At 36.2% G+C, this 27,169-nt stretch overlaps 1 protein-coding gene across 3 annotated transcripts in view; it reads left to right on the top strand.

Moving 5' to 3' along the window:
* Positions 1-27,169, top strand: part of LOC150102912 (uncharacterized) — a 536,005-nt gene that overhangs the window by 48,179 nt on the left and 460,657 nt on the right. For 2 of the 3 annotated variants that reach the window (XM_090397627.1, XM_090397628.1), the window contains exon 2: positions 3,522-3,624. The gene's annotated coding sequence lies outside the window, so the exon portion shown is untranslated. The remainder of the gene's footprint in view (positions 1-3,521; positions 3,625-27,169) is intronic. The other variant, XM_090397626.1, reaches the window with a different exon arrangement.

Raw genomic sequence — 27,169 nt, 5'->3', positions numbered from 1 at the left:
ACAGCTGAATTAATTGCCTTAAAATTAAAACCACATGCTGTGGTGAGATGAGATGGAGAGCAAGGATTATGAATGATATGTTGGCTGAAATGTGTGAGGAGAGGGGAGTAAAATTTGTTAATTTGTGGAATGAGTGAAGGACGAAGTGAATTATGGACGAAGTATGGGAGCGATGGACTGCATTTGAGTGGTTATGGTGTGAGTTGCTTGGAGCGACTGCTGCTGGAAGGTAGAGAAGTAATAATGAGTACAGAGAATGAATCAGATCAAGTGGGAAGTGATGTACAAGAGCAGGAGAGTACGACAGGAGAGATTGAAGGGGTGGTTATGAATGAGGAAGTGAGTGGCATGAGTATGGAAAATGAGAGAATGGGTGTGCAAGATGAACAGGGAAACTGGGAGGCTCAGGGTGGACAGGAGTACACAGTGTGAGAAAGGTGGATGCTCCAAGAGAATATGTAGACAGGAAAGGAATGGGATGACCTGGGATCAAGAGGAAACAGTTGGAATTGAAGAGGGTTCTAAAATGAATAAGCAGAAAGGGAAATGTCCCCATTCGAGCATGGAGAAATCACATCGAATGAGTGGCATTAGTGGAACTAGCTGTAGATCCAGGAATGAGTTGTTGTGTTTGTATACAAATGCTAGAAGTGTAAGAAACAAGGCAGATGAAATGGTTGCACAAATTGAGTCTGTTCATCCAAAAATTGTTGGAATAAGTGAGATATGGTTAGATGAGGACGACATCCTGACAGGAATAGAGATGGAAGGGTATGATGTGTTTCGTGAGGATAGAAGGGGTAAAAAGGGAGGGGGAAAGAGTTATGTCCATACAAAATAGAGATGCAAGAGGGAAATAGTGCCAGTGGTTTTGAGGCAGTATGGTGTGAGATAGAGATGAATGGAATGAAATACTTGGTTGGATGTTGTTATAGACCACAAAATATGGATGGTAGTGACTATGAAATGTATAATCAAATCCAAGCAAATAAGAAGAGTGATCATTATGAGCGATTCTAATTATGACAATATAGACTGGAATGATGAGATAGCAACTGGAAGTAAAGAAAATGAGTTACTTGAGTTTTTGAGGCATAACTACCTCAGACAGTATGTAACAGAGGGCACACGAGGATTGAGGGTCTTGGATTTGGTCATCTCATCAGAGGATGTAATTATAAATGAGGTGTCAAATCACCCACCAATTGGTGAGAGTGACCATGAGGTGATTACCTTGGTGGTTGCCAGCAGTGTGAGAACCTCTGTAAGAAAAGAGTATATGTGGAATTACAAGGGGGGTGATTATGAAGAGCTCAGGATACAGCTTGCAGGTATAGCATGGAATGAGGAGTTAGCTGGAAAAGAGATCGATGCAGCTTGGGGGATTTTCAAAAACTATCTAGTAGATAGTTTTTGAAGAAAAGATTTCAAGTTACTTTCCTTCCTTACATACACACAATTATGACTGGATATGAAATCCATTTGGCACAGTTAATACATTGAGTTGAGAATTTTCGTTGCAAGAAGAAGAACAGTTAGTTACCTTTGTCAATGTACTCTAAAAATGAAATTCTCTGAAATAACTCTTGAATAAATTGCCAGCTCTCTCAATGAGGGTACTGAAATTTTTGTTACAGTTTTCAACATCATATTTGTGTGAGCTAGGTTTCTCAATATTTACCAATATAAAAACTAAAAAGCATGAAAGACTAATATAGACAAACAGATGAGGGTACCTGTTTTGCTGAAATCTGCAAAAGCAGACAAGTTCAAGTATCGCATTAAAATAAGTTTTATTTTTATAAAAGGCAAGTCCATGCATATTTTTATTGTTAGTTTTATGATCCTAATGCTTTTGGTGTTCCCCAAAATTTTCTTATAATCAAAAGTGTTCCATGACTTCGAAAAGGTTAAGAACCACTGCTCATGAAGTCCTATCTAGGTGGTATGCCCTCTATGTAGGCAGCCTATAATTAATGTAATTGAGAATATAATGAAAATAATTGGAAAATGGATATTATTCTCCAAGATCACTCTATCTGCACCCCATTAGAATATGATCTCATCAAAACACGGGTTAAAAATATTAAAAAGCCTACTTATAAAAAGTGTCTTCCTGTCTGCCCGATATCACAAAAAAACTCGAACCTTTCAGATCTCATTTCCCTGGAAATACAGTTTATCTCAAATCCACAAACCCAATTAAGTCCTATAGTAGATGCCACTGAGGCTCCATGCTACAAATTGCCAAAACAGCTAGCATACTCTCTTACTCCCCCATCCCCCCCATTGGTCTTAGCACATTTTATATAAAAAACTACCCATTTTAAAACCCTGATTGAAATTCTAACTTTAATTAATACAGATATATTGGTAAGCTTTGGCATCATCTCACTGTTCACCAATATTCCCATGAATGGCACCTTAATGCATTTAAAGAAAAGGGAAAAAAAGCAACTTTTTTCTTCTTATATCTTAGATCCCTTTTTCTTTGCCATGAATTCTGGTTATTCTATTCTAGAGGGTCTAGAAAGTTCTGATAAACACCTAGAACAAAAATGATATCAAAGCAACTGATATAACCACAAGAAAGAACATACTAGTAGCAGAGTTCTGAAGGTATCTTATGTTCTTATACCTCATGTTCTTTCTTGTGGCTATATCAGTTGCTTTAATATTAATTTTGTTCTAGGTGTTTATCAGAACTTTCCAGACCCCCACCCCTTGTTTTAATACTTTTATCTTTTAATCAGAAATGCCTGTTTTTCCATGGTAGATTAGGCATTATGGTTTTATTTCAGTATCAACTCTGCATTTCATCTCACCAGTGTATGTGGACTTTGGGGGAGGGGAGTCTTTAGATTTGCTGAATAGATATTTTAGTTTTGTAGGAAGTTTGAAGGTAGTTTTTATGTTATATTTCTTTAGATTTCTACTTTTTTTTTGTTTTTTGAACTGTTTAATATTAAATTTTAAAAGTGTTATTTTCCTATTGAATTAAACTTGTCAAGAAATTATTTCCTCGTTTATCTTTCATTTTCTCAACTGTGAGCAGACAAAAGTTTGGATGTGAAATATCTTTGACTCAGATGCTGCTTTATATAGATGCAATTGACTTTACATGTCTGTGCCTAGCATCTCTTAATGCACAGAACATTCCACTTCATCCAACCATTTATAATTGCTATACATCTTACTGGAAAAATCACTACCCAGATAGATTTAGAGTTTATTAAGGATTCATCAGTGGGAGCTAGACCATAGAGGTACTTGAGCTATCTCATTGTCAGAACTTATATTTCCACATATAAATGGCAGATTTTTCACATGCAAACTTTTGTTTGCTCATGTTTGAATAAATTGAAGATGTAAACAAGAATATAAAATTTGTTTTTGTCAAGGCTGATTTACTTTTTCTTATGAGGGGGGGGGACTTGGTATGTTATTTTCTTGTTCTACACATTACTTAGATTGAATTTATATAAGAATTATTTTTATTTATAATAGTGTTTTCTATTTAGGTGTAACTTCACTGAAATGTGGGCTATTTCCAGCAGAGTATTGTTCGAGCACTTTTCAAGAATATATCAAGTTACATCAGGTTCATTAATGATCAAGTAAGAGGTACAAATGTGCTCATTAATATTTCATGATTATTATATAATGATTATCTTGGTGAAATGTTGTTCTCTCATTTTTGTTTTTTTGGTTTTATTTTTTCCATTTGCTCTTGTAATGTCTGTGTGCTATCTTTTTTTTTTGAAATTAGAATTCAACCTGGTATTTTTTAAATATAGATAAAAATACCATAATTTTTTGCATCTATAAGCTAAAAAAATGATGCTGGATTCCATGTAACTAAAATTGTTTGTTTGCAGTTAGTTTTTTGTAATTACATCAAGAGCGGGCCATTTTTTATTGCACAACAGACAAACTGGACAGAAGAACGCACTCATTTCACAGACCTATAATATATTAAATTCATCACTTCAATTTGCAATGCCTGTAATTCCAAAAAACATAATTAACAAGCAGTAGTGCTAGCTGTACAGCTTCATAGCACTATTATTTTGTTTTGTTTGATCATTCCCCCCTCTCCAGATCAGCTAAACTTACAAACTTGTACATCTTAGGAATATCATTTGCCTCTTTTGGGAAACCTTGCATTTACTTTATTTAATAAACCTCTGTAGTGTAGATATTTATCATTTGTGTTGTTCACAAAAAAATAATTAACACCACTGTAGGTTGCATCCAAGAGAAGAAAAACTCCACAGGACTCCCACATTATATAAATATCTCTGAATGGGTGGCAAAGATAATGAAAAAATAAAACTCATTGCTACCTTAAATCACATTAACCAAATTCACAATCTGTTACCTTCACCAAAGGACAAACTTTCACCAACGATGCCACCTGATAATTCTGGTACAAAGGCTGATACGTTGGCTAGTCATTTCATTTTGTAAGGAAATTACAATGCAGACTAATCATTAATTATAGTAAATTTAATTAATGTTTCTGATATTTCAGCAAAGTCAAGTTGCCATCATCAGGGAACACGATTATATGGCAAGCAGACATTAACAGTGGATAAATGAGGTTAAAGTGTGGCAACCGACATTGAGCTTAAAGTCCTGAATAGTGTCCCTTAGTGCAGTGCTTCCCAAACTGTGGGCCACGGCCCCCCTTGGGGGCCGTAGGTTTTGTTGAGGGGGGCCGTGAAATAATGAAAACAAATTTAAAATGTTTTAAGACTAAGTAGATTTTTTTATTTTAAAAGAAATGTATTTAACTTTTATTATTTATTTCTTTTTTTGTTATTTTTTATATTTTAATGGAAAAATTCACACATTGGTATTGGTTCAAAAACTTTGCTTCCTGCATATTTTGGCGCTTAATGAATATTTGTAAATATTGCTTATTCATATGTTTCATTTCAAAGCAGTGGTTAATTGTATTTACTTCGAATGCTCTCCAGGGAAGCTCCAAATCTTCCTGTCCCTTACATCACGCGTTCGTAATCAGGGACTGTTGATATTGACTTTATATACATATCAAAACTCGTTTTATATTATCACTGTCATCCGCGCTAATTTTCTGTTACCAGTAAAAATTTCGCATATACTTCACACATAAAAAAAAAGCTTAAACAAGTTCATGTGGGGAGATAGTAACTCGCTTGCAGTGGTAAACAACATGCCCTCCCTAACAGCAACATACTGCAGAGGCAATAAAAACAAGTACTTTTATTATGCCAGTGAATAAGGTATGAGGAGTCTGTGTAATATATTTCTCAACAAATAGTGCAATTAGAGACAACTGGGATAAAAACACACTAATTAATGAATCACGTGTCCCCTCATACAGAAACTATGTTGTATAGACTGAAACAAAACCATATGTTGCATGGGAAAACACAGTATCTAACTAAAAACTATTGTTATTAATTAGATATATGTGAGTTTGATTTCCCAAGGCAGCAATAAAATTCAACGGAACGTGTTAAAATTTGTAAAAGTGTTAAAACTAAGTAATATATATATATATATATATATATATATATATATATATATAATGAATGTTATGGCAGTTTCACATATGGAATTCGGTTGAAGAGAGTTATCATTTCAACTCAATTGTCAGCTATGCTTTTATCTTTTGTTAATATCGCACCAATCATATGCATGTTTTAATAACCTGCCTTTGCTGTCTGTTTTGCGTTAGGCTTAATTACCTTAAAGGGAGAAAAGTCACAAAAGAGAAAAATGTTCCTGGTTTGGGGATTCCCTTATTCAGGTAACATTCACTAATTTCATGTTATCACTCTGTGGTGTGTCAGTATCGGTAAGTGGTGATATAATTTGATCTATTCTACGTTAAAAAATTTAACCCTGAGATGGATAAGTGGCTGATATAAAAAAATCCCACGAACAATCAGAAGCAAAAACAGACTCAAAATAAGGACAGTATTTCATATTTTACCAGAACAGCCCGCATCATCTTCAGAACCAAATGGTAAGAGGCAAAAAATGTAATATATGCATTTGATTTTTGCAATATTCGCTGTGTATGTTTTGTATTGAATATAAATACAATAAATATTATAATAATATATCTCTCTATTACGATTTTTTTTCGAGGGGGGGCTGTGAAATATTTTAATTTTTGCAAAGGGAGACCTGACATTCAGAAGTTTGGGAAGCACTGCCTTAGTGGGCTAATGGATGGTCTTGGCTGTTGGGTTGAAGTTCAGGGAATTTGTGCTTCCCGAATTTGGGAAGCACTCATTCCCTGAATCATATAGTTTCAAGCAACTTATCAGGTTTTGAGGTTTGAATAGTTTCTTAAGGCTGAGGCAGAAACATGCTAATTAGAATCCCCCCCCCCAAAAAAAAAAAACTTAGCTCACATTGAAGTCAGTATAGAAAGCTTCATACTCCAACGCACTGATATAATGGTCAGCTTTGTTTCTTCTCGTTCACCGGTGTTCCATTTAAAGACACCTTAGACCTCATTCAAGCTGAATTTCTTCCCAATATACGAGTTGTCGGGGACTGGGCAACTCATATGTAGAGGCTAATGACTTCACATCACTTGCCTTAGTATCCCATAATGCAAAACATATATCCTGAAGTTATTTCAGGTGTAAACTTTGTCTGCTTACACTTGGATAAAGGATTAAACCAAAAATATAATTTCTTGGCATCTTTAATTTATAGTATGACCAAGTGGAAAAACTTCCAACAAGTTCAGTATTTGTTTTGCAAGGAAAATTCCACAAAACTCCACATTCTGTAGTGGGGAAAGCGCCACGGGTACTCCACTTTCTTTCCTCCTGACTAACTATTTCATGGAGACCTTTGAAGAGAAAGCCTTAAATCCTGCCCCACATAAACCAACAATTTGGCTATGTTGTATATATGGTTTGTTCTTCATTTGGCCACGTGGCCTGGATGAGCTCAACATTTTTCAAATAGATCTCAACTACCGACATTACAGGATTCAGTTCACCTTTGAAAAGAAAAACAATGTTCTCTACCTTCCCGGACACTTTGATTACACTTCAACCTAATGGATCCCTGGTATTCTCTGTTCACAGAAAATCCTTATACACTAGTAGATGCAGTCACATCATCTCCTCCACCTTCTCAGGAATATGGGATTATAAAAACCCTGTATATAACAAGGCAAAATGAATTAGTTCTGCTCTCACTACTGAACTAGATCACATTATCAGCACTGTTTTAGCCAGTGGCTATAATTCTCACCAAATTCAAAAAATTTTAATACTTCCCCTCTCTCCAGAACAGACTACACCAAATCTATCACCAAACCATATATCCAAGATATATCAGAAAAAAATAACAAAATTCATCAAAAAATTCTTTACAACCGCTTATAGACAATATAGGAAATTTGCATCTCTTATCTGCTCCAGCAAAGACCAGCCACAACTGCCTAACCTGCCAGGTGTTACCTGGCGGTTGCAAATTGCCTTTTTACAGCCAAACAGCCAGGCCAGCCAACATCAAAATTGCCAACAAATTGATCATGCTTTGAACACCCACCACAAGATACTCTGGAAGAATGCTGCTCTATTGCACTACCATAAATAAAAGTACGATAGATTATTCCTGGAACCTGCTTCTTACTTAAGAAACTGTACAAACCCCAACAAGTTTGGTTGCATGAAACTTTCCCAAATTTGGGAAACACTCATCCTTTGAACTTTAGCCCCCACAGCCAAGACCACCCATTATCCTGCTAGGGGATGCTATTTAGGCTTTAGACTCAATGTTGATTGCCATGTTTCAGCCTCATTTATTCCTTATTAGTGGTGCCTGCTTGCAGATATCACTGTGTTCCCTGATGATGGCAATTTGACTTTGCTGAAATATCAGATAACTAAATTTATTATAATAAATAATTAGTCTAGGTTGTAATTTCCTTAAATACAGTCATGCTGCTTAGTGTATACCAAGTATTATGTTTTTGCAAGCTGTCATACTAGAGATAAATGAGAAGATTAGTCAATAAACCTATTTCTAAACATCAAGCCACATCTAGCTTATCAAACTGCATAAATCTCCTTGCACAACATGGAATTGAAAATGCAAGTCTTCAGATTTAATGGAAAAAACACCAAAATATTACACAGATCTATGTACAAATATAAACATTTATTCAAAGTAAATGCTAAAGCTCTAAACTTAGACTTCAACCATCACCTCAACCTTCATCCACCAAACCTTAATTTTAATTATTGCCTTACGACCCCTGAAGTTTGGGAAATTGTTATCCTTTACTACATTAAATAGGTTATATTGTAATTAATTATTTTTTTTAATTACCAGTTTCAGCCCCATAGTTTTCAACTTAACAAACATGCAACTGCATGTATAGAGGGATTCTAATTTAACAAATGTGCTGTACAGGTATGACTTGGTTTATGCCGGGTTAGGTTTCCAAGATTTCCGTTGTAAATTAAAGTAGCATAAATTAAAGCAAAAATATAATGGGAACATAGGTAATACATTACGTTCCTTTCCAAGATTTTCAGTCTGTCTGTTTGTGTTCACTGGGCATCTACAGATGCCGTATGGTCACTCCGATGCTCGATGATGTTCCGCACTAGGCCTCGCCATGTAGTCCTGTTGTTTGCCCTTCTGGCAGCCTCAACTCTCTGAAGATCAGTCACTCCACACACGCCATCCATACATCTCATTGATGGTCTACCCCTGCCTCTTTTTCCAGGAACTTTATCTTCTATTACTGTTCTGAGAAGTCCTCCTTCCATCCTTTCTATGTGTCCAAAGTATTTTAATTTTCTTCTGTCAATATCCTTAAGGAGCCTTAAAGTTCTACTAATCTTTTCTAACACCCATTCATTTGTATGCCTTTCAGTGTATGATATCCTCAACAGCCTTCTGTAACACCACATCTCAAAAGCAGGTATCCGTTTCTTATCTGACTTCTTTAGGTTCCAAGTCTCGCATCCATAAGTTGCTTGGAAAAACAGCTGCATCCAAAATCCTCAACTTTGTTCCCATGGAGATAGATCCATCCTTCCAGATTTTAGATAGGTCTCTGACTGTTGTTTTAGCTATTCCTAACCTTTTTCTGACATCTTCTGAACAGCAATTCTTCACATTAATAATGGATCCCAGGTACTCAAACTTGCTGACTTCCTCAATTCTTTCTCCATTAAGATACATTTGTTTCTCAAGAGCTTCTCTGTTTGTTTTTCCTTTGAGAACCATGATCTTTGTCTTGCTAGAATTGAGTTGAAGTCCTCTGTTATTACTGATCTTGTTAACTTTGTCAAGAATTAGTCCTAGTTCTTTCATGTCATTACAAAGGAGTACTGTATCATCAGCGTACCTCAGATTACTAATCAATCTACCTCCTATCGTAATTCCTGTCTTGAGCTCATCCAATGCTTCACGCATGATGTCCTCTGCATATATACTAAACAAGTGAAGAGAAAGTAAACATCCTTGCCTAACTCCTTTTCCAACTTGAAGCCAGTCAGTCAATCCAACATCTGTTCTTACTGTGGCTTCTTGCTCCTTATACAAGTTGGCTATCAACCTGATAGTGTGTTGAGGAAAACCCATTCTTTTCATTACTTCCCACAGTTTCACATGCTCAACACAGTCAAATGCTTTAGAGTAGTCTAATAAACACATTACCAGAGGGAGTCTGAATTCTTTATATTTTTCTGTGATCTGTCTAAGGCAAAGGATCTGATCTCTGGTGCCCCTACCTTTCCTAAAACCTGCTTGTTCCTCGGGCATCTCTGCCTCAACTTTGGCCTCAATCCTATTTAGCATGATCTTTAATAAAATTTTGCTTGCATGAGATATCAAACTAATAGTTCTATAATTCTTGCATGCCTTCATATTACCTTTCTTGTGTAGTGATATGAAAACTGACTTCTTCCGGTCTCTGGGCCGTGATCCTGTCTCCCATATCCTTGTAATCAATCTATGAATTATCCCTCCATCTCCTTAATTAACTCTGCTGGGATTTCATCTGCACCTGGGGCCTTATTGCTGTTGAGCTGCTTAACTGCTCTTTCAACTTCATGCCTAAGTGGAGAAGGTTCCAAATCAAAATTTTCTTGGTGGGAGGACTCCACATTTTCTTTATCCACTCTGCTGTACAGTTCTTCACAGTATTCTTTCCATCTGTTTTTGATTTCCAACTCTTCTGTAATGATCCATTCCTGTCTTTGATGAGATTTTCAGTAATAAACACAAAATACCTGAAAAATGTTTTATTTTATGAAATTTACATATTGAAAATTGTATAATGTTCAAGATAATAATGCTTAAGAAAAAGAAAAAAAAATACTGCTTTAAAATGATAGAATAGATGTCTATTTGGCTTTCTTTTTTTCTAATAATAAGTTATAATATGGCTGTAGAACTGTCTCAATTCCTCTTTTAATGGTTGAGCTCCCCTCACAGTTGGCATTGTTGCTGTAGAAGGATTCACATCTCTTATTAATAAGAGCAGTAGCCTCTTGCATTGATTTTAATGGTGCTAAATTGAAGACATGACACACATCTGACTAAATTTCACGTTTGTCCATTCATTGAATATCTTCCATTTTTTTCTTCGATTGTTAATGATTTACAGTTTTTTAGTCTCTTTAGACTAAATTTAGAATTTAGACAATTCCACACAATATTACAAAATGTATGTTGTCCAGATGCAATTGATAACATACATTTTGGTGGCATGACAGTAGATATTTGAAAATATTAATAAAAAGATGAGCGTGAGATGGACCACAAACACCTAGAAAAACTGAGAGCAACTAGAAGGGAAAAAGAAGGCACTTGTTAAAGGGACTGGAGAGTAGGTTTGGTTTATGTTTTATTGGCACAAAGACTACAATGGTCATACCTCACCAAAACAAAAGTTTGCAGCATTACACGAGGGTTACAGAAAGTTATAAAAAAAAATTCAGCCAAACAGTATTTACACATGGACAAAATGACAGCAAAGGCTTCAGCTGCACACAGCTAATCAGAGATACATTAGTAAATAAAAAATAATGATATGTACTAAAATGTATGAAGTTAAGTTATACAGTATCTTCATATAACTAAAATTACAACTATAAAAACAAAATTACAATTATAAAATTACAAAAGTAACAGCCGTACATAAGGTCAGAGGCCATAGCAGTACACAAAATAATAAAAAATATATTAATACATACAAATGTAAATGAAAATAGGTATGAAACTGTATAACGTTAAACAATACATTATCTGCACATAAATAAAATTACAGCAAGGGTTACAACAATACACGAGATTAAAAATTTACAGCCATTCACAGGTAATCGAGGATAAAATCAATGTGTGTATACAAAAGTCAAGTTAAACTATGTGGCTTCCACATATAAACAAAGCCACAGCAAAGGGAACAGCAGTTACAACAGTCAAGGTCAATTAATAGATAATATGCAGAAGATTAAATTAAACAATGTGGTATCCACATATGAACAGAAGTACAGTAAAGGCTACAGCAGCAGCACACAACTAGTTGAGGACAACTTAGCATATAGTATATATGTGCAATTGTACGTACAAAGATCAAGTTAAACAGTGTATCATTCACATATAAATAAGGCCATGATAGTACACAGTGTTGGAGGTTACATTAGTATATAAATAGTTAAGGTGATTTATTAAATAATATATATGTATTTAATTGAACAATGTGGTATCTACATATGAGGAAAATTACAACAAAGCTGTAGCAGGTATATAAATAGTCAAGGATAAGTAATAAGATTGTGTATGCACAAAATTGAGCAATGTGAGATCTACTTATAGATACATTTACAGTCAAATGTGCTTGTACGCATTGATTTTTTGTCTAAGGGCTTATCCAGGGAGTAAAGATGCTATTCCTTTCTTGTGTGAAACACCGGTATTCCATCAGAATATGATTAATGGTGAGATGAGTGTTGCATTCCTTGCACATAGGTGGTTTATCAGCCCTCAGTAAATATGAGTGGATCAGATGACAGTGGCCTATGCAGAGCCTAGCTAGAACTACTTCTTCTCTCCTGTTCCTACGTTGACTAGACTGCCAGTGCCTAATTTCAGGTTTAATCTCATGCAGTTTGTTTGTTAGTGCTTCCTGCCAGAGTACTGCTGTGCCATTGTGCTTTTAACTTTGATTTTCTTATTTGTGTATAGTCTTTGTATGGAACAGTCAAACAAGATGTTGAGAAGGAATGAGCTGATCTAGCAGCCACATCTGCGATGTCATTTCCCTTTATTCTGATGTGGCTGGGAATCCAGAAAAACTGAATATCGAAATTAAGGATCTTTATTTTGTATAACAGTTGTAACACCTCACCAAGCACTGGGTGTGGATTATACACCAGAGAAGAGACAGCCTGTAAAGAGCTTAAAGAGTCTGTATAAATTACGCAATTTTGGTAAGAGTTTCTTTTATATGTATAAGTGTAACTGTAGCATTGCCAGCTTCTGTCTGGATGCGCACTGTGTGGTGGTGGATGGTTCCTTGTCCTCTTACCATTGAACTAATGCTTCACATAATGTTCCAGAAGGTTCTGTCCTCTCACCAACCCTCTTCCTGCTATATATATTGATGACCTACTTCAGTTAACCTTCAATCCAAATGAAATGCGGTTGATGCTATTTCAGTTCATCTGAAATAGCATCAACTGAAGTAGCGGTAAACAGAATTAGCTTAACCCTCGTTCTGTGCTGATTTTTTTTCTTCTGACAATGTAATCGGTGTTTAAACTTTGCGATGATGATTTTACTAATTTTTTATACAGCTCATGGTATCCAGACATACAGTTCTTCAGCTCACGTTGAAATTTAAAGGCTCGTTCAGAATTTGTGTCATTAACAAGAAAATGATTTTCCAATTTATTGCACAATTCAAGACCTTCTTGAATTATATTTGCAGTGAGGGGGACAGGTTTTTCTTCCACTTTACTATCGTTTTCTGGATCTTCGACGATATCTAAAGTTAATCGATATCCAATAATATCATCGTCACTTAAGGCATTATCCACAAGCAATTCATCTACATCATTCTGGCTAAATATATCAAAATTTCAATACCAATTTCATGTGCCAAAGTAATGATTTCAGCTGATAATGTAGATATTTGAATGGCTGCACTGTTTGCAGCACATCGAAGCCAAACTAATTTCCAGTAGGCATTTAAAGTTGTGATCTTATTTCAGCGATAGCAGATGCAACATGATTTAAACAGTTATTTAAATAGTTATTTAAATTAAGGGGATATTAAATTCCACATTATTTCAAAGCCGAATAAGAAACTCCAAGATAGAAATCTAATCTAAAAGTTTCATGCTGAATATAGAAACTATATAAAGCTCAGCGAGTCCAAGCGTAAGCCAAGACCTGGTAGTGCAATGCCAGGGCAACTCGTTGCAAAGGTGGAGCAAGATCCAATCACTGTTAGTAGTATTTACCCATAATGTAAAACAACAGCTCCTAGGAGATGTATTATTGTTCTACATTATGAGAGAAGGTCACTACTCAGATCGGTTTCGACCTGTTTTTAGGTCTCATATTTTGAAGCCTCTTGGCTCTTTATTTTAAATGATTTAAACAGTCCAAAATAGAAATTTTTTTCCAAACATCAGTTACTGTTAATTATTCATTTTCTAGTTTATCCAATATAAATTGAAAAGTGTGCTTAATGTAATATTTTTCAAAAGTTGCAATTATGCCTTGATCAAATGGCTCAATAATGCTTGTTGTATTGGGTGAAAAAAACACTACCTGCTCATTTGGATGTTCTAAATGCGAATGACTTGGTGCATCGTCAACAATTAATAAAACTTTAAAATCGAGAGCTTTTTGCTTCATATATGTTTCCACTTCTGGTACAAAGCAATTATTGAACCATTCAATAAATACAGCAGTTGTTACCCAGGCCTTTGTATTAGCCATCCAATGTATCGGCAGCTATTTTAGATCTTTGCCTTTTAGAGCACGTAGTCTAAGAGATAGATTTACTAGGAGGGGTTTCAGCATTCGATCCCCTGATGCATTGGTACAAAGTAACAACGTTACTCGATCTTTGCTTGCTTTAAACCCAATTGCTTTTTTCTCAGACTTTATGATGTAAGTTCGACTAGGCATTTTCTTTCAAAACAATCCTATTTCGTCAGCATTAAACACTTGATCGGGACAATATCTACCATCTTCAATAATTTTGGCTTCTCTCGAAAAATTTTGGCTGCTGCTTCATCTGTTGCTGCAACCTCGCCTGTAATCTTCACGTTATGAAGTGCATTCTTTTTAAAAACCCGGTTAGCCATCCTTTGCTAGCCAAAAATTCTTTATCAGCCTGGGAAGCAGAAGTAGATGACTCCAATTGCTTCATCTGTTCATCAAACTGATGAGTTTTTTGTTTGATTAAATAACCACTTATAGGAATTCTTCTTTGAGTTAATTCATCAATCCAAATTATGAGCGCTCATTCCGCTTTTTTTTAATAAAGCATCGCTTGAGTACAATGATAATTTGGCACTTAGTTTTGTGCCAGAAATGACAGATTTTTCTTATTGCGACTTCATTCTTTTTAATTGCTCTTATAGTAGATTCACCTAAATCTCTTTCTTTTAAGCTTGCACGGTGATCCGAATGCATTTTTGAAAATTATGGAGACAACTGCTGTGTTTGAATAAAAACTTTAGTTTAATATAGCTAAAATCTACATTCGACGTTTCGACCTTTATGTCAAGGTCATCTTCTGGAGCATACAACTATACATAGAAAACAAGCTACACCACAATCAAACTGGTTTGTTAAAGATACTGACCAACCGCTACAATTGTTGGCCTGACCTCTGGTTAAAAAAAAAAAAAATTATACATCAACGCTAGAGTCCTATTGTTAGTGTTATCTGTTGGTTGTAGAAATACATTGGGCACAACAACAAGTATCTATCTATATACATATATTAACATCATGATTATACTTGCACATTCCAGCCAGTTGGTATGGAATGGTTTCTAATACTAGCTGAAGATTGGTTAGAGTCCTGACTTATGCTGGATCTTATATATTAGGTAGGCTGAATGTGTGCCATCCAGATCCTTGGAATTTTCATGCCATCTTTGTTGTTGATATTTGGGTGGTTTATCAGGATTTCGCAGGCTTCCTTAAATTTCCTTTCATACCAGGTTTTTGTGTGGTGTAAAGAGCGGGTGCTTTTCCAGTTGATTTGGTGTAAGGTGTTGAACGCGTGGTCTGAGAGGCCAGCTCGCCATAATGGTTATATTTAATGTGTTCTTTCTTGCGTATGGGGATTGTCCATCCTGTTTCACCAATGTACGGTAAGTTACAGGTGCAGCGGATGCAATAGACTCCAGGATGTGCTAATGGGAGGAGAGGATCCTTAGAGGAGTTGAATATGGTTTTAAGTTTAGTGGGTGGTTTAAAGGTGGCATTGAGGTTATAATGTTGTAGGATTCTGTTGATTTTTTCTGATAACTCTTTTTTTCTGTAATCTAGATTCGTTTTTGTTGTTGTTTTATGGAGTATTTTATTAATAGTATTTTTGTTATAGCCATTATTTATGAATGTGTCGCTGATGATTTTTAGTTTTTGTTTCAGGGCTTGTTGGTTAGAGCAAATTGTTGTAGCTCTGTTTTTAAGGGTGTTAATGACTCCATATTTTTGTGATGGGTGGTGGTATGAATTAGCATGTATGTATTGGCCAGTGTGTGTGTCGGTTTTCGGTACACTGTGAAGGATAGATTGCCTGAAGGAAGACTTGTGACTAGTGTGTCTAGGAACGAGAGCGAATTTTGATTTTCGATTTCGATGGTAAATTGTATACTTTGTGTTGTTTGTTCTGGTGGCTAAGGAATGTGTTTAACGTTTGTCGCCCATGCGGCCAGATCGCAAACACGTCGTCAACTTATCTAAGCCGGACTGTCGGTCTTAGCATGGCAAAATGAAGAGCCCTTTGCTCAAAGGTTTCCTAAAAAGGTAAACAAGTTGGATTTTATCTACCACATAGAAAGAGGCATCAGGTCCCTACCTAACAATATAGCCGATAAAATACGATTAGAAACTAGTAATGCCCTGAACACTAAGAAAACCATACAGAACAATCTCACAAAAACAGAACTAGCAGCAATTAAGTCATTAAAAGCCAAACAAAACATAAATAACGAAATCGGATAAAGGCAATGCCACTGTCATCCTTGACAGGTCAACATACGTACTTCAGATGAATCAACTAGTAGCTGATAACAACACATATAAGCTGGTAAATTATAACCCAACAAAAAGGATATAGGATAAAACAGAGAAACTACTCAAGTCTGTCCCTTCTTGGCCACCAGACACAGTTAAAAAAACTCACCCCCCCCCCCCCCAGAATATATGGGATCCCAAAAATACACAAACAAAATGTGCCCCTTCGACCAATCGTGGAAGGAATAGACAATCCCAATTACCACTTAGTCAAGAAATTAGCGGCAACGCTTAAGGAGTTGGTAGGTCATTCCCCCCCTACATAAAAAACACACAACACTTTATAAACAAAATTAAAAACATAATACTCGACAAAGACGACTTATTAGTCAGTTTTGACGTTTCTGCCCTTTTTAGCTGCCCCATCAATGACACAATTCTCCTACTACAGAACAAATTTCCGCCCGACATTACGGCCCTCTTTGCCCGGTTACTTCGTGTGGCAACACAAATGCAGTCCGGTTACTTCGTGTAGCAACACAAATTTTACTTACAAAAAGAAGGTACAGCCATGGGCTCGCCACTATCCCCCCCCCTCCCCAATCGCTAACTTCTACATAAAAACCTTTGAGCAAAGGGTTTTTGATTCTGCCATGCTAAGACCGACAGTCTGGCTTAGATACGTTGACGACGTGTTTGCGATCTGGCCGCACGGCGACAAATGCTAAACACATTCCTTAGCCACCTGAACAAACAACACGAACGCATACAATTTACCATCGAAATCGAAAACCAAAATTCGCTCCCGTTCCTAGACACACTAGTCATACGTCTTCCTTCAGGCAGTCTATCCCTCACGGTCTACCGAAAACCGACACACACACACACTAGCCAATACATACAACATCAAGAATATAGCTATGCTGACTTCTTGATATGATGTGATTAATCTTATAATTTCCTACAAACAGCAACAATATACAAATACAGCATATCCACACATCCCTGAGGAGGTATTTCAAAAATGCAATCGAAACATTTTACATGGTTTCTTTGAAAGCAATTACTTGGCTTTCTTCTACATAAAAACCTTTGAGCAAAGGGCTTTTGATTCTGCCATGCTAAGACCATTGTGTGAGCGTAATATAAGTGCAGCAGTTAAAGTACAGTTTTTATATTTCAGCTGTTCTTAAGGCTATTCAGTGAATCTATAAAGACATTCACATAATTAGTGAAACAAGATGTGCAGTATTTTTCAAGAATGGTTGCTTCAACTACAAACTTTTTTTTTGTGGGGGGGGGGGTGCTATTTCAATCTGCTAATTTTGCAGATAGAGCATTGTTCTTCAGGATGAAATCAACAAAAAATAGATTTAAGAAAAAAGTGTCAAACAAGAAGAGTGGTTTTTACATCATTCACAAGGTAAATTTTTTTTACAAATAATTTCAGTATAATGCCATTAAAAATGATCAGTCTTTATATTAAAGAAGTAAAATGTGCATCATTGTTGACTACTCTGATATTAATACTTTTCACATCTCATTTCTTCTAAGTTTAACTGTTTTATGAGCATTCATATGGCTTGGAGGGGAAAAAAAAGCACCATGTTTGATCTCCATAGCAGGGTTTCCAGATAATCTTACCCCATGCACAGAACCAATGCATGATAGGTTCATCACGTTAATACTATCATAAAAAATGTTGAATGAGCAGTGAAGTTCTCAAAGAAATATAGGGAAAAAAATGAAAAGAATACAGATCAGAAAATATAATAGATCATATGATCTCTCATAAAGTTTTTATGGATATTCAAAAAAGAAGACATAGGATCCAAGTTAATAATAACACGTTCTTCAGAAACTGAAGCCTGGATGTCAATCAATATTTATATAGACAAAGATAGATTAGACGAAGAGAGAATAAAAGTCAGAAATCGTGATATAATTCATAATGACATAATAAACAAGGAACTTATTTTTATTTCAAAACATTTGGCTACTGAAAAGCTTCAGGGGAATAATAAATCTCCTAGGTCATATGCAATTGTATATTAGGTTTAACTGAACCATGTATTATTATTTTTAATGAATCACCAGACATCATTCCTTCTGATTGAGAATTTGTAAGGAATCATCATATAAAATGGATACTTGCGGGGGGGGGGGAGTCATTCTAACTTAGTGTTGTAATAAAATAAAAACAATGGCTAAATTTAGGAATTGTGTCCAAAGCTTTTTTGAGATTGACATCATCAATAAGTGACCTTCATGAATCACTTAATGAGTGATTAGCATGGCTTTGTGAAAAGTGACTGATTCAAATTCATTAAGGAATTAGGTTTAAATATAGAACCTTAGTTATTTTTAGGATAACTGAAAGTAACTAACCATGTAGAAAGGCTTGTGTGTTTGTTGTACATGTTGATTGGATTTTAACGGTATAGATGTGAACATAGATTGATAAGAAAATAACTATTTATTGACTTAATTGCTAATATTTCACTGGTATTCTATCCAGCATCTTCAGAGCACACAAACAAAGTTTGTGTGCTCTGAAGATGCTGGATAGAATACCAGTAGCAAGACAACCACAATCTGGTATAACAATGGGACTAGTATGAGCAATTATAGCATGCAACACAAAGACTAAAGTCCTAATTAGGCACCACACAAAGACTTTAGTCTTTGTGTTGCATGCTACAATTGCTCATACTAGTCCCATTGTTATACCAGATTGTGGTTGTCTTGCTACTGTAACAAACTTTGTTTGTGTGCTCTGAAGATGCTGGATAGAATACCAGTGAAATATTAGCAATTAAGTCAATAAATAGTTATTTTCTTATCAATCTGTGTTTGCATATATACCATTAAAATCCAACCAACATGAAGGTAACTAAACACATTTGAGATAAGAATGGATTTGTACAATGATAGATTGCATTTGAATGGCTTTGGTGTGAGTGAACTGTAGAAACTTGCTAGAAGGAAGTGAAATGAGTGATATTGCAAGCAGGAGATCAGAGGAAGTAAGAGGTAAAGTGAAAGATCAAGAGAGAGTGGAACAGATGAGACGTAAGTGTTAATGGAATAGTATGAGAGATGAAGAGAGAATAGTAATGCAAAAGGAATAGGGAAATGGATGGGAATTAGGGTGGACATGGAGACAGAATAGGGAGAGTAGCTGTTGGAAGTAGTAGTGAATGTGTGTATAGGGATGATCAGCATAGGAATAAAATGGATTGGGGTGTTGTTGAGGGGGGGAGGGAGAATAGTTGAGACTGAGGACATATATTGTGTAGTGGTGATAAAGGTGATTGCGTAGGTGTGGTGGGGAAATCACAATCAACATGTGGCTTAGGTAGGACTAGTTATAGACCCAAAAGTGAATCTGTATTTATTTACAAATGCCAGGAGCACCAGAAATAAGGGAGATGAAACTGTTTCACTGATTGAGTTTATTCACCCCAAAATTGTTGGGGCAAATAAAGATTGGGATTTATATCATAGAATAAGTGAAATATGGTTGAATGAGGATGGTATTCATGGGAATAGAAATGGAAAGGTATGGTGTTTTCATGAAGATAGAAAAGACAAGAAGGGAGGGGAAGTGTTGTTGATGATAGCAAGGGAATTATGCTTACATATGGTAGAAATGCAAGAGAGAAATAATGGCAATGGTATGAGGTGGAGGTTGATAGGAAGAGATATTTAGTTGGATGTTGCTATAGGCCAGGGAATATGGAGGGTAATGATGACGAAATGTATTAGCAACTTAAGGTAGTGAACAAGGGTAGAGTGATCAATATGGATGATTTTAATTATGGCAATATAGATTGGAATAAAGAGATAGCATTGGAATAAGGAAAATGAATTTCTTGAGTTCTTGGGAGGCAACTATATTAGTCAGTATGTAAAGGAGAGCACATGAGGATCGGAAACTTTAGATGTCACCATTTCATCAGAAGATGTGAATGTGATTGGAGTGTTGCACTTCCCTACAGATGGTGAGAGTGATCCAGAAGTGATCACCTGAGTTGTGACTAGTCATGTGAAGACTTCTGTGAGGAAAGTATATATGTGGCATTACAAGACTGGTGATTATGAGGAGCTTGAAGGAAAGCTTAGTGCTATATTACAGAATGAGGAGTTAAGCAGGGAAAGAAGTAAATGCTGCTTGGGAACTGACAAAGAGATGCAGCAATGTGTGAATGTATTCTGAAAGTCAAAACGAAATAGTTGTTAAATGGATGGATAAGGGTTAAGCATGAAATCTGGAAGAAGACACTTTGATGGTAGCACAAGATGAATAATGGTAATAATCAGTGGCACAAAGAGTATAAAGAGTATCCCAGGAGGGTGACTCAGTTGGCAAGGACAGCAAAGTGCAGCACAAGCAGAAATTAGCAAATCAAACCAAGAAAAACTCTATGCAGCTTTTTTTCGATATGTAGCAAGTTGAAAGAACAATGATTATGGCAAGATGATGTTAATGGATGAAAGTGCTAGATTGTAACTGCTGCAGAGGATGCAGTCAAGATATTCGGTGAGCAGTTCATCAGGGTGTTCCATCAATGTAGAGACTCCATAGCTCAGTTGGTATAGACAAAGCCCTTTGGTTAGAACGACCTGGGTTCGATTCCCGTCCATGACGTGAAGAACCTTTATCTGCCTCTTTTGACTAAAGGTGAGTTAGCCAGTCTCGTATGAAGATAGGGGGTTTTTTCACCTGGAAACTCAGGTTTTTCATCCCCGAGAACACGCAAACTGGCCCCGTGAACACCCATGGATCTACAGTCATAAATACTTAACCCCTCCAGGAGGGGGCTCAACTTGCCCCAATAAGGATGGGGGAGCTAAGGAAGGAAACTCCATATAAATAAATAAATAAATGTTCAGTGTGAAATCAAAAGCTCAAGTGTAGAGAATGAAATGAGAAAAGACTTACTGGTGAATGAGCAAGAGATGTATGTGGAGCTAAGTGAGCTTGATGTTATTAAGGCAATAGGACTTGATATATCACATGTGTCTTAAGACAATGGTCAAGGGAATTAGCATCAGCCTTGGCCTACCTGATTAACAATAGTCTTGCAACAGCATATGTCCCAGAGGAATGGGAGGAAAGTAAAATTGTCCACTTCATAAAGGTGGTGATAAGCCTAAGGCTACAAATTATAGGCTGATCTTTATATCTGGAGTTGTGGTTAAGGTATTGGAGAGGTTGGTGAGTGCTAGTATACAAAAGTGGGTTGAAAACAGTGGTATTGCCTGTCAGCATGGGTTTGTCAATTGAGTAGATCATGTGTTATCAACTTATGTACTTTAACAAGGTGATGAATGTATTGGACAAGAGAGATGCATATACAGTGTCATACTTAGATTTTGCAAAGGCTTTTGATAGATTGCCACACCACAAGTTGGTAACTAAATTGGAACACGTGGGATTAGATTGTAGACTAGTGAGTTGGATAGGTGAAGACGCTCATATAGATATAAGCAAGTTGTGTATGGGATGCAGTATCCCAGAAGAGGAAAGTCACAGGGGTTTGTTTTCAGGCTATTGTTATTTAATTTGCATATTAACAATATTGGGATGAATTTAATTGGAGATATACCACTGTTTGCAAATGATGCAAAACTGGGGAGAGTGATGAGGAATCGAGCAGATGTTGTGGCCTTACAGGAGGACTTAATAGATTGTATGAGGGTGATCTGAAAAGTTCTTGGCCTTGACCATAGATGGCAACACTATCGGCAAGATTTTTTTCTAAGTTGGTACATCTGTCATAAGCATCCACATGAAACTGCAAGTCATTCTATCAAGTAGTTTGTTTTATACAGCTGTCTGAAGCAAACTATTGTCTGTATCCCTTGAAATAGATAAATTTGAGTATCGCATTGTTATAAAATTCTTTGTAAAAGAAGGTTTAATGCCAAAATTCATTTGAAGTTCATAAAATTTTATGGCCACTCTTCTCCTTCGTTTTTGACAATTAAGAAATGGGCTGCCAAGTTTAAATGTGGCTGTACCAGCCTTCAGGATGTCCTTCACATGAATCATCTTGAACCAAAAAAGTGTAACAACACCAGAAATCGTTGATCAAATGCACGATATGGTATTGGATGACTGGCGAGTCAAAGTGCATGAAAGTACTGAGACTATAGGCATTTCAAAAGAACGTGTAGGATATATTTTGCATGAAGAATTACAAATGAAAAATCTTTGCGCAAGATGGGTGCCGCTCAGATCAAAAATGTGCTTGCATGAAAATCTCTGAACAGTGCTTGGAGCGTTTTAGCAAGAATAAAACTAATTTTGTGCATCGATTTATTATTATGGATGAGACTTGGATTCACCATTACACACCAGAATCCAAACAGCAGTCAAAACAGTGGACAGAAGCCAATTGTTCAGCACCAAAGAAGACAAACTCAGTTCCATCAGTAGGAAAAGTCATGCCATCAGTGTTTTGGGATGCATTTTGTTTAATAATTATCTTGAAAAGGGTAAAACAATAATCGGGGAATATTATTCTGATCTTTTAACCAGACTAGACAAAAAAATTCATGAGAAAAGACCTGGTTTGCAGAAGAAAAAATCTTTTTTCCTCAGGACAATGCATCTGCCCACAAAGGTGTTTTGGCAGTGGGAAAATTAAGGGTTCTGCACTATAAATTGTTATAACATCCACCCTATTCCCAGATTTGGCTCCCTCTGACTTCTGTCTCTTCCCAAAACTAAAACTTTTCCTCGCTGGTCAGTGTTTTTCTTCGAATCAAGAAGTGACTGCAGCTTTAGAGGGGGTATTTTGCAGATCTTACTGAGAACCACATACAGGGATCGGATAATGGTGCCGGAGCATTGCTGGAATAAATGTATTAGTCTTAAGGGAGATTATGTTGAAAAATAAAAATTCTTTTTAAATCATAAATTCGTTTCATTGTTAGGCCAAGAACTTTTCAGACCACCCTTGTATGAACAGGCAAAAGTATGGAACTGTCACTATTGCTGCAAAATGTAAGGTTCAGAAATTTGGTAGGCAACAGTGGGCTGCAAAGTGCACACTGGGCAGAAAATTTTGAAGGAAATTGAGGAGACAAGAGATCTTGGATTGGTGGTAGCAGGATCTGAAGTTCAGAGGTCACATTGCACATGTTGTGAAGTCATCAGATCAGATTATGGCAACGAAGCAGAGGACCTTAACATGCAGAAAAAGAGGTTATAGTTCCAATGTATATGGCCTTGCTCAGGCCTCGTATATGGATTATTGTACATAGATTTAGTTCCCTGGTTTTCATGGTGATGAGGATATATTAGAAAAGAGCCAGAGATGACTAAGGTGGTACTTATTCTTTGGGATGTGGAATGTTAAGGCAGATTGAGGAATGTAATTTGCAAAGCCTTGTGAATAGGAGAAGGGATGTGATTGAGATGTTTAAATAGATAAGGGGTTGTTACTGGGTTAATGTGGAAGAAATTTTTCATAAAATTGGAGAAGGGAGTAGAACAAGTGGCTATTCCTAGAAAACTCAAAGAGGGCATAAGGGGCAAGTTCTTTGCATGGAGACTAGTTGGTGAGTGGAACATATTGCCCGAGAGTGTGGAGAATGTGGGTATATTGAATTGAGTTTAAAGCATGGTTTGATAGGCATTGTGTGTAATAGTGCATACCATCTGTGATGAGTCTTTTGACTCCATTGAGGTCTAGTGTTAATAATAATAATAATGACTTTTAGATATTAAAGATTGGACTGGAAAGCAGATGATTAAAGTTTAATGCATATTTATTAACAGGACCTCTATGGAGTTAATAGTTTCATTATGAGAGGTCTCACTCAACAAAAAATAACCCGAATTTAATTTATTAAATTCTGTTTATTTTAAAGTTTATGATACCATATTCTACTCTCCTTCAAAGTACTCTCCATATGAGTTCTGGAATACTGTTTCAACAGTATTCCAAAACAGTTAGAAGAAAAGTAAGAAAAGACTTTTCTTTCACTTGGTTCACATCAATCAATCGCTGCCCTTTCATGGTTTTCTTTATCTGTGGGAATAAAAAAAGTCACATGGAGAGAGATCAGGCTAATAGGGAGGGTGGGAAACAAATGCCATGTTGTTTTTCATCAAGGACTGTTGAACAGACAAAGTCGTATGGGCAATTTGCACCAGAAATTAGCTGGCACGAACTCCTTGACAAATTTGTCTCTTCAAAAATTTCTTCACATCTTTCAACGATCTTTGTTGATGTCCTTGCTAGCCTTTTCAATGTTTTCATTATTTCTGCTTGTTGAAGGTTGGCCAGATCATGGTTGGTCTTCACTGACATATCCCCATTTTTGAAACAGGAAAACCAATCATAGACTTGTATTTTACCTAAAGTGTCGTTTTTAAATGCTTGCCAAAGCATAACAATAGTTTCAGCCTCAGTTTTACCCAAAAGAAAACAAATTTCATGCACACACTCTGTTTCTTGTGGTCACCCATCGTAAAATTGCCAAACTTGCTTGTAATCACTTACAAAAAAGCAGGCAGAACAACAAACCAGTTTACACAGGATGACACCACTTGCCAGACTGGTGTGGAAAACTGCACACTAAAATCAACTAAAATCAACACTCGACGTTTCGATCTTTATATCAAGATCATCTTCTGGAGCATATACACTATATACAGAAAAACAAGCTGCATATACTCTAGGACCTTAAGCAACCTTCAGCTATTATTGGAAACCATTCTATACTAACTAGTTGAAATTTATATGTATAATCATGTGTTTTATATACAGGGTGTCCCAAAATTCACGCAAGAAGTAATTTTGATAGAAAACACAGGTTTTTAATTAAAAATTGTAATTTCTTATTGATTCATAAAGTATACAGTATAGGGTTATGCATGGAATAGCATATCGGGTAAATGGCCTCCACGGCTTTGCTGGCACATACGCACTCTTTTGTCGAATTTTTCCATGACCGTTTTGCATAAATATGGCTGAATTTCGTTGATACAGCGCTCAATTTCCTTCAAAGCGTGGGTGGTCGTGGGCTTGTTGGCATAAACCTCAGACTTCAAAAAACCCCAAAGAAAAAAGTCCAACGGCGTTAAGTCACATGATTTGGGCGGCCAATTCTGATCACCAAAACGGGAAATTACACGACCAGGAAATGACTCATGCAGTAATTGAATTGTTTCTCGGGTTGTATGGCATGTGGCACCGTCTTGTTGAAAGCATATGTCGTCCACATCCATATCTTGCAATTTAGGCACAAAAAACTGGATTATCATGTCGCGATAGCGAGCACCATTAACTGTTATTGCCTTACCAGCCGCATTTTCGAAGAAGAATGGACCGATGATGCCTCCAGCCCAAAATCCGCACCAAACAGTGACACGTTGTGGATGCATTTGTTTCTCAACAATCACTCGTGGATTTTCTGACCCCCAAATGCGACAATTTTGTCTATTAACGAAGCCATCAAGATGAAAATGAGCCTCATCGCTGAAGATGATTTGGTTCGAAAAATAAGCATCCACTTGTTGTTGTTCCATAATCCATTCAACGAACTCTCTTCGCTGTGTGTGGTCATTTTTAATAACCCTGAACTGTTAGCTGTCACGCTGTCTTTTTTTTTCTCGTTGGCAACACTTTACCGCACAAATGGCGCTAAATTTAAATCTTGCGTGAATTTTGGGACACCCTGTATATATATATATATATATATATATATATATATATATAAACATGTTGCTCTCCAGCTCAATGTAATTTTGTAACCAATAGATAATAATAGGACTCTAGCGTTGATGTAGTCAAGTTTTTTTTTTTTTCACCAGAGGTCAGGCCAATAATTGTTGTAATGGTTGGTCAGTAACTTTAGCAAACCATGTAGATTGTAGCAGCTTGTTTCTCTGTATATAGTGTATATGCTCCAGAAGATGATCTTGATGTAAAGATCGAAACGTCGAGTGTTGATTTTAGTTTATATTAAACTAAAGTTTTACTCAAACATGGTAGTTGTCTCCATAATTTTCCAAAATGTATTCTGATCACTGTGTAAGCCTAAAAGAAAGGATTGTCATCTATAATAAGATGTTCAAATCTGTTGTTTAGTTTGTGTTGGAATATCTTTTTTAATGAGTTTGTGTACATCTGTGTTTTGCTTTGATCTCCGAAACATTTTCTTCTTTCTTTTTGGCAGTTTATTTGGATTTTACTGTGTACCATACGATGGTCACTTCCAATGTTGAAGGTGTTTATAACAGAGCAGTCTTGAAAGATGTTTTTCTTATTGCTGAGGCTAGTCAATTTCACTAGTTTTTCCTTTTGGACTTAAGGTTTTTCCTTTTTCCTTTTGGACTCTAGGACCTTAAGCAACCTTCAGCTATTATTGGAAACCATTCTATACTAACTAGTTGAAATTTATATGTATAATCATGTGTTTTATATACAGGGTGTCCCAAAATTCACGCAAGAATTTTGGGACACCAAATTTTGTCCACTTTCTATGTGTTTTTTTTCTTGAAAAAGGAATTCATGATATAAAGGTTTTCTTTTTCTGCAAATTCTATTAACCTTGCTCCTCTGTCATCTATCATACCATATCCAAAATTTCCCATTGAGCTTTCATCTGAATGTTGAATACCAATTCTAGCATTAAAGTCTCCCGTTACAATTCTGAAATGATGTTTTCCTTTTATTGTAGCATTGTGATACATCATGATAGAAGGCTTCAATTTCTTCATCAGTATGACTTATTGTTGATACATAGACTTGGACAATCTTAAGAGTGTATCTTTTCGAGATTTGAACAACAATACTTGCTATTCGATTGGATACACTGTCAAATTCTATTATGTTGTTCTTCAGTTTTTTGTTGATCAAGAATCCAACTCCACTGATTCTTTCCTTATCTTGGCCTC

Source organism: Typopeltis vanoorti, chromosome 9, assembly GCF_054136105.1.
Source record: "Typopeltis vanoorti isolate ZY-2024b chromosome 9, IOZ_Tvanoo_1.0, whole genome shotgun sequence".
Lineage (NCBI taxonomy): Eukaryota > Metazoa > Arthropoda > Arachnida > Uropygi > Thelyphonidae > Typopeltis > Typopeltis vanoorti.
This window is presented reverse-complemented; position numbering and strand designations above follow the sequence as displayed.